Source organism: Protopterus annectens, chromosome 5.part1, assembly GCF_019279795.1.
Source record: "Protopterus annectens isolate FY-2018-M chromosome 5.part1, PAN1.0, whole genome shotgun sequence".
In the NCBI taxonomy this organism is placed as follows: domain Eukaryota; kingdom Metazoa; phylum Chordata; order Ceratodontiformes; family Protopteridae; genus Protopterus; species Protopterus annectens.
This window is the reverse complement of record NC_056736.1, coordinates 432,760,438-432,770,437: the sequence shown is the minus strand read 5'-3', so window position 1 is coordinate 432,770,437 and position 10,000 is coordinate 432,760,438.

The window sequence follows — 10,000 nt, the reverse complement described above, 5'->3', positions numbered from 1 at the left end:
TCTGTGACCAGTTTGCAACATGTGTTATCATCTGTCTTAGATGGGCATCTGTTTGAGGTGTTGAGGAGCTCCACACCAGTCTTGGGGCACCCACCAGCCAGCCAAGTCAAGAACCTGAAGATAGCATTGTAGAGATGAGTGCTGCCCACACAAAGGATGAGGAGCATGCAGGTAAGGCCCAGGGCACATTAGTAGACCACTGTTTCTTATCCATCTTTATCTGTAAAGTATCTTCATGCATATGTCAGATAACATAGTCTGTCGCTGCAGTGTAGTAATGAACAGATGTGCATAATCTGTAATATTGTGGGTTTGTACTGTTGATGTATTGAAATGCTGCTCCCACCCTGTACCAATGCCACAAGTGTGGCTAATGACATCACATCTCACACAACTATGTAGGTCGCTCTGATATACCTCTGGGGCAGCAGCCTGTAGCTGGTGTGTATGGAGGTCTTTTTTTCAGGTTTGCCAATATACCGGCCATGTTATGGCCATGGCATTTGCCATGCACACATTTAACACACCTACCCATAATGCATACTATACATGTTCACTTACTGTTGCTGTTAACTGCATTGCATCACAGTGGTCACCATGGTGGTATATCTGAAGGGTATGTAAGAGTCCTGCAGTATTACTAACAACCTGTTAGTGCAAAATGTGTGGACATAGATAAACATAATGGTGGGACAAATGGCCTACAGTAGGGACATGTCTGAAACATTACCCTTATACAGTGGCTACAATAGTGTATATACCAGTATTACAATGGCAACTGTTACAGATCTACACAACAACATATCACAATACCACATTCCACAACTTTTTCAACCTGTAATGTGATCCTAACATGAGTAATTAATGTGTAAGATGGAATCTCATGTTAGGACAACAAATATGTGTCATACATACCTTAACAAACAATGGAAGCATATGTGTGTACACATTCCAAATAACATATTGTGGAAACAGATTTTGAGGTACTGCAGCATTCATTTGTCTTTAGTATGCACCTTCCATCAAGTACGGGTCCTCACTGTTACACCAAGTAATGGTCTGCTGTCCAAGAAGTATGTCCATGATACTTTCCCACTCACCTGCAACAGAGGTAGCCGTGGCTTGCACACATCTTACAAACCACGGAATGAATCCCATATCCAAAAGGTAGCACTCAGGATTAGGAGATGTAGCCTTACCTCGCCATTGCATATACCATGGCAAACAGTGCAGACAAGCATGTATGTGATGTTGAAGTATGGGACACCATTAATGTAGAAAATAAACAGATGCCCATCCAAGACAGATGATAACACATGTTGCAAACTGGTCACAGAGGCTGCCAGATACATGAAGCAACACTGAGGGACTTGCAGGAATGTCTAGCAAGTACTGCATGTGCAATACCTGTGTTGACAATAAACTGGACTCTGCATAAGTATGGCCTATGGGTTAGGGTAATCAGATGGAAGAGTTGTTCCACAGGAGACATCATCCAGGGCTCTCTAGAGGTAGCATATACATAACATCAAGTCTCCCAAAGACATGTGTTGCAATGTGCAATGGTGTACCGAGACCAAGGCTGAAACCTACAGACAGTATTAATAAAGATACATGTGTTGCACAAGCAACACCTCACTCTACCTCAGGCCCACCATCCCCAACTGTAGCTTGCTGGTGCCAGTGTACACCTTTAGGTTTGCTGTTCAGCAGGAACTAGGCTGGTAGACATGGTGTTCTGAATTTTGGATACTGCAAAATAACATTCATGTGTGACCCATAGTTGTGAAGCATCTGCAAAAAGGCTGAGGATGTGGAGGGGTGTCACCCTGAAACACAATAATTAACTGAAGCATACATCCAAAGCTCGCTAAGAATTGCTGTATCTGAACACAGTCAATATCATGCATTGTGCCAGACATAACCCTGACTCCACAGCAATAGAGAAGGCACTGTGTGACCTCCAAGGGCTGTGCACATGAGCTGACCTTGCAATCTGGCAGAGTTGGGGGCCATTTGTAGGGTGGAGTGACCAAATAATGGCAAGTGAAGATGGGCCATGCTAGTATACACCTTCCAGGAATAGTGACTACTGTAGTTCACTTAACAGGTGCTGCAACAAACCATCATGTTAAGAGTGGGCCCACTTAGGCAACCCACATATTGTATGCATCCCAATCAACATCTGCACAACTAGCACATTTGTTTGACACTGCATTTGATTGCACAGGTAATATGTCACATATCAGGTGTGTGTAATGTTAACATATGCAGTATTGTGGCCCCATGGCATATCAGGGAAGAGGGTTACATGTCAATTAGGGTGTGTACACTCCTCATAGCCACAATAAGCTTTGGAGGTTGTCAGTATAATTAGATTTTATTGCTCATACATGCACTGCTGATGATGAGATCTGCAAATCAGATGTCAGGCATTCACTATTGACAAGTTAACCCAGGTATGTGTCAGACAAACACATAGGGGCTGTGAGCAACAGAGAAAACATAACTGCTATGCAGAAACACATTCAGCAATGGTGTGTACACTTGTGAGGTACGGTGTACAGTACATGACAGGGTGCTGAACAGGTGCACAGCAATACTGTGTACATGAGTGCAGTGTGTTCCAGGGGAAGGGTCATCACCTACTAATACAAGTCATGCATCACAGAGATGTATAATGTTGGTGTCAGAGATTGAGTATGGGTGCAGTGAATGCTGTTAAGTGCCATATGTCACGCATGTTGACAGTTGAGTAATGAGAGGTCTGTGGAATATCTTTGTGCCACCTCAACTATACATGTGTGTGTGTGTGTGTGTGTGTGTGTGTGTGTGTGTGTGTGTGTGTGTGTGTGTGTGTGTGTGTGTGTAGAAATAAGCAATGACATACAGGTCTCAAAGTATGTTTTCTGTTTTCCCCTCACAGGTAGCAAGGTGGGTCAGGGTCCCTCCTGCAGGTGAACTGATGTTAGAGTCCATACAGACACTGACAATGATGATAGGTATGGTGAGGCACAGGCGGGGTTGTCAGGGGCTGAAGCTGTGCCATCGGTTGACATCCCACTGTTATCCACCCCATCCCTGCACACAGTCACATTACCTATACATACCCCATCACCAATGGCCATAGATGAGGGACACGTGGCGGGTGGTGGCATGGGACAGGACAGTGTGGTGACTATGGAAAGTGTGTCTGTACACAGCAGCCATAGCCAGATGACCATCGAGGTACCACACAGGCAGATGTACAGGGGTGCTCATAGGAGGGCTGCTGGACATCATGCCCCTGGCAGAAGTGCTACAGCAGGTGTCACCAGATGCATGTTTCGGGCCATCATGGAGGCACAGGCATGTATGGAACGTTATACCAGACAGGATCTGAGACTCCAGAAGGCTACTCATTCTGCTGTTATTGACAACTTCCGTGATCTTGCCAGTGCCCACCGTTATTTTTCAGAGGTCGACTGTGCAATGTCTATGTTAGAGCATATGGTGGGAGTAGGGTGACAGTCATGTAGACATAGGTCAACAACACCCACAGGTGGAGGTCTACATGTATGTGCAACAAGTCACTGCTGCTCCTGTAGTGGCAGTATCAGCACCAGCACTGCAGGGGAGGTCATGTCCACACCACAACAGAACAAGCCATGTGCACGTTGCCCTGGCAAATCCCAATAGGGACCTGGATCCAGCGGACATTTGTCATCATCAGGGGAGTGTACCATATCTGGCCTTGTACCTAGTAGTGCCCGTGGAACCCCTGGCAGGCACAGTTCTTGTGTCTGTTCCTGGAGATGGTGAACTGCATACTCTGCCATGTACGGTCCGCAGCTGTCCAACAAACCCCTGTATAGGGCAGCCACATGGCCAAACTGTATGCATACACACACACACACACACACACACACACACACACACACACACACACACACACACATATATCACCAACAGAGCTAGGGCATCTCCATACCTACACACACCACATCTGCACAGCCCAATTAATAACAAACCCCCCTAACACACACACATGATGTCAACCAAACGGCTCAGCCTAGATCTCTAGCAAACCCATAACACACTCTGTGCATATGATAATAGCTGTACCACATCTCTGTCATCCACACATTCGATGCAGGGACAGGCAAATATGGTTTTGATGCACAGGGTGAATGTACTAAGGTGTAGCAATGTAATGCTGTGTAACATGTTTTCAGCAGGAAAGTTTAATGGTTACATGTCAGGATGTGTAGCTGTCCAGCCATGATGCATTATAGCTGTTATTAACACTGACTGATAGTGGTCTCCATAATGTATTCAGTTAGTGTTGTAGGTGTCTATGTGTCAGCAGGATGTTGGTCTGCTTTTGTTTCCTATAAGGGGTATGGCACTATGTTGAACACTGACTGTGTCATATCCTGGGTACAGCTAAACACAAATAACAAGTGTGTATAAGTTACTGCATGTACCACATGGCCCATCTATTGTCCACTCTAATGTTATGCGGCACCAATCCTTGCACATATCAGAAAACATGATCTTGCTAGACTTGTGACATGTTGCACCAATTTTGCTAATAACTGCACCTGTAGAACCCATCACTGTCAGGATCTAAAGGAACTACAATGGCTAGAATGGTCCCAACTACTCAATTACCGTCAACTAATCATTGCCTACAATATTGTGAGACATCCCAGTATAACCCCAGCACTAAGTCACCTACTCACGCCGTAAAAATCAAATCATCCCCTTCGCTCCACTGACAAATCACTCCTTTGTATCTCTTAGGCTAGCAACACTGCAGGTAAAGCACTATTCTCCCATAATGTAGCTAAATCCTGGAATAACCTTCCCCCTGTTTTATCTTCTGCCTCCACTATTACGCTGCTGAAAAACTCACTTAAATTACACTTAATGAATTCCTGGCTATGTCCATGCATTACCTAATCACCACTGTTTCTACCATTCCAGATAGCTTCATATCCAATTATTCCAACTGTAATTTTTTCTATAGTATCAGGAATTTTATTTTCTACTCAAGTTTCTAATAGATATACTAGCTCATGCTAAACTTACACTAATTTCTAAGTAGTCTCTATCTGTCTCTATAGTCAGTTATAATGCTTATCTAGTGTCAATTTCTGTTTCTGTATCGAAAGTTGTATTTTGTATCTAGTGTCTAATTTTGTTTTTTGTATCAAAAGTTGTATTTTTATCTGTTGTCATTTTTTTGCTTCAGTATAGATTATCATATTGTTATCATATTGTATAACTATTTGTTTTTCTGTACTGAATGTGGAGCTTTTCTCCCCAGGCCACCACTGTAAATGGACATGTGTCCAGTCTGACTATCCCAGTAAACAAATGTAAAATAAATAAAAATAAGTAAAATGTGGTGCATACAGGCTGGGGTTTCCTAACTGTGACATTCATAACACAGCTAGGCAGACATGTCAGTGTCAGACAAGCATAGATTGCCTGTGAGCAGCCAAGATGGATACCTGACATCTGCACATCTGTACAGAGGACAGACATAAATTAGCAAGCCAACAAGTTATGCATTAGGGTTAATGTTTTGACAGATAGATGTCTGACACTGATAGATATGCCATTACTACATGACAGCAGCCCTCAATGATGTGTCCTGTACACATAGTAGTCTACAGTTAATATCCACATATCAGATCAATATCCAGTAGCAAGTACTTAATAACATACAGCTCACACACCAAGAACACAAAAGTCAGTACTCAGAGTCCATGCAGTGGTTTATGGTTCCAGTACTACAATTTGCAATCTACTCTTAATTAGGAAAGCACTGTTAACAGTAGTAATGTAATGATACAATACATGCAAGTGTAACTGCATATAACCTAGGATACTACCCATGTATGAAACACATACAAAAGAAAAAGATTGTTGTACTAGCCATATATACTCAGGTGTCCCAGACAGTATACTCACACCCCTATCTACTGTAATGACAGCACATAAAAGCATGTTATGCATATGGAATTGAATACACTTATTAAAGATGCCATTACAATGCTATTTTATCAGACTGGAATGTGATCACTGGTTACCAGGGCTGAGCTATGTTTAGCAGGTGTAAGAATTGCTTAAATGTAAATGCTAAGCACATTTGCGCACTGGTAAGCGAAGCCTACATGGTGTAAGCACCTTTTCATTTAACCATACATTAGCACCGCTTACCATCAGGCAAACCCATGCAAACCCACTTAAAGCTGCTCAAAACTGCCTTAACCACTCTGTACCCAACAGTCCTTGTTCTGCGTAGCAACAAAATAAACAGCCCTTGAAGGTTTTGAACCCAGTACACTACAGTCACAGCCATTAACCACAAAGCCATCAAAGCTGTGATGATGATTGTTGTTTTTTTTCCATTATATCTGTCAGTACACATACTGAATAGTAGTGAACAACTGCTTTGACTTCTAGAATTGTGAAGTACTTGTTAGTGATATTAGTGTTGAATCAAGTATGTTGTTATATCTAAATATACACATATCAGACAAATATGGCGTGACACATATGGGAAGGTATATAAAACAGTCATATTTACACATAAGGATATGGATATATATATATATATATATATATATATATATATATATATATATATATATATATATATGTAATGTGCATACATATATATATATATATATATATATATATATATGTAACATGTGCATACACACACACATATATATACATATATATATATATATATATATACATATATATAGGCGATTGGCCCAAGGGCCTACATAAGCCTAGCCAGCAAGGTTCCATGGTTTACGTCACCCAAGAAAGTTATTTTCCTGTGCCACTGTCGATCAGAGACACAGAAGTGATCCCCAGGGTGTATTTCCTAATTCCCATCCACTCATCAAGATTTTTCTTGAAGAGTGCTAATGAAGAACTTTGCTTGACATAGATGGGTAGCTTGTTCCAGAGTATAGGAAGTCTCTGGGACAGGAATCTTTCCCTCCAGCATGTCCTGTTTATTGTGGTGGCAAGGTTTAGGTCCCTAGAGCATGTAGTGTGGAGGAAATGGGATTTCTTTAGGTGTAGCATGTCCAACAGCTCTGGGTTTGACATAGCTTTATATGTTAGGCAGAGATCACCTCAGAGTAGGCGATATGCTATGGAGTAAAGCTGGAGTTTTTTGAGGCAGTCAGTGTAGGGCATTAGTTTGAGGCCAGTAATCCTCTTTGTGAGGTACTTCTGTGGCCTTTCCAGCTGCTGCAGATGTGGTGTGAGATACATTCCAAAAGGAGCGTTATACTCTATAATGGGTCTAATGAGTGACAAGTAGAGGGGAACAATTACCTCTTTTTTCCTTGATGGGAACCCTTTTTTGATGAGGTGTGCCATGTAGAAGGACGTCCTGACTACTGTAGTGATGTGACTATCAAAGGAGAGACTACTGTCCACCTGAGTCCTAAGGTCTCTTATCACACATTCAGTGTTAAGTGGATTGCTGCCTATGTGGTAGTTCATGGGTACAGAGTTTTTACCAAAGGGGATGACAATGCACTTTTTGGCACTGAGCTTGAGGTCATGGCTCTGACACCAGACATCTGTCTCAGTGAGGCCCTTCTGTAAGATGTCCACATCATTTGGGGACTTAACTATGGCTCCTAGTTTGCAGTCATCTGCAAACTTCATTAGCCAGAGGCCTTCTGTGTTAGCCTGTACTTCAGAGAAGTAGTTACCAAACAGGAGAGGTTCCAGGACAGAACCCTGTGGTACTCCACTTGTCACTGCTTTGAGGTCAGATTTGTAGTCTACAACTTTTACAGTGTGGGTTATGTCAGTGAGCCAGTTGGCAACCCATCTTGTGATGTAGGGATTTATACCTAGTTTAGTGAGTTTAGCTATAATTCCAGAATGGGGGATGGTGTTGAAAGCCTTGGCGAGGTCAAGATAGGCTGTGTGAACCACCTTACCCTCATCCATGACTTTGGTGACTGCTTCAAAGAAGTTGATCAGGTTCAGGAGGCAGGATCTGCCTTTCACAAACCTCAACTGGGTGGGATCCGGAGTTTGGAGGTTACCAATGTCTTTGTTTATGAGTTCCATGATGATACGTTCCATGGCCTTGCAGACCAGACTTTGCAGGCTAATAGGTCGATGGTGCCCAGGATCAGTGGTGGCTCCCTCTTTGTGGAGTGGGATGACAGTTGCTGCGTGCCATTCAGTGGGCACAAAGCCTGATGTGAGGCTATTATTGAACATGGTGCTTAAGTGGGGAGCCAGTTCGTTCTGAAGTTCATGTAAAACGCAGCCTGGGATGTCATCCGATCCCATGGATGCTGTGTTTTTGGCTTTAGTGAGTGCAGCTTTTACCTGCGTAGTTGTGATTACAGGGACTCTGCATTCTTCTTATATAGATATGGGCCCTTTAGGGGGTTAGATGGGGTAAAGTTAGCACTGAAGCTATCTGCCAGGATGTTGTCAATATCAGTTGTTTATGTAATTTTCGTGCCTTTGTGCTGTAACTCAGAGCAGATCTGGGTGTTGCCATCTAGATTCTTGACATAGCTATAGAATGCTTTGTGGTTGTCCTTGGATTTAGTGGCAATTTTGTTTTTGTAGCTAGCTTTGGAGGATCTTATAAGGGATCTCAACTTCTTACTGAGGCTGACCAGGGAGCTCCTCCACTCATGGGATTTTACTCTCTTTTGCAACAGTTTCTTCCTTCTGTTGTACAGTTTGTTTATGGCAGCGGACCACCATATTGACTTCCTTTTTTTGAAGGATAACGTCTTGGTTCTGTTTGGGATAGCACGATCCATGCACTTGTGCAAGTGTTTATAGAGTGCATTTGTGTAGGATTCAGCAGTTGTAACTGTATTGTCCATCTGCATGGGTGTCATAAAGTTCACCACTTCTGTCTTAAGAAGCATGATGTTGGCTTTGGAGAAATTTTTTACTGTGGTTTCCTTAATGGGGGGTGGGGGCAGGATGTGGATATCAAAGGTGATAATCTTATGGTCGGATTGGACCAACGAGGAGTTTACTTCAGGTGTGGACCACTGGTCACTGATGTTGGTAATGACTAGGTCTAGGATATTGTTGCCCCTGGTGGGGGTGTGGATAAGTTGATCTAGGGCATTGCAGTTTATGAATTCCAGAAAGCGTTGAGTTAAGGAGTTGTTTCATGAGTAGTTTTCCCAGTTAATGGTGGGGTAGTTGAAGTCGCCCGTTATTAGGGTGTTTGGTTGAACCCTAATATTTTCCAGTACATCAAGAAAACAGGAGAGGGAATCCTGGGGCATGGTCTAGGATCTGTAGCAAGCTACAATTTAGATTGCAGTTTTGCCCAGAGTTAGTTGCACTTGGATAACCTCGGATGCATTATGCTGAGCAACTAGCCTGGAGGTGTGGATATCCTTAACAAATATGGACACATCTCCACCTTTGTTGCTTCGGTCCAGGTTACATGGCTGAAAAGTGTGGTATGAGTTATAGCCTGGTAGTGCAGGGGTGCTCTCTGGAGCCTTGAACCAGGTCTCAGTCACTGCGCAGATATCGATATTCTCCATTTTAAGGAGTGCCTCGAGTGAGTGCATTTTCAGATTTAGACTTCTAGCATTGAGTAGTATTACCCTCAGTTTTTGCTTGCCTGTTCCTGTTATGGTGATGAATTTGTTATTTGAACCCTGCCTAAAAAAGGCACTATAGGGGCAGCAAGAGCCTTAGCCAGTATCCGAAATCCCAGGGGTGACAGGTGCAGGCCATCTGTGGCAAAGCATCGTGGTCTGTCAACCATGTCATCCCAAGCAGACAGATACTGGATCCCCTTAGAATGACACCAGAAGTATAGCCAATTGTTGAAGTCAATAATTTTGTTCTTGTACTGCAGTATCATTCTGGGCGATGTCAGAATGCTACTCAGGGCTAGGGTCATACCTGCCTGGGCTACAAGATTCCATGTCTCTTTTCATGTAGTCCAGGGTGGTACATCTCAGGTCAT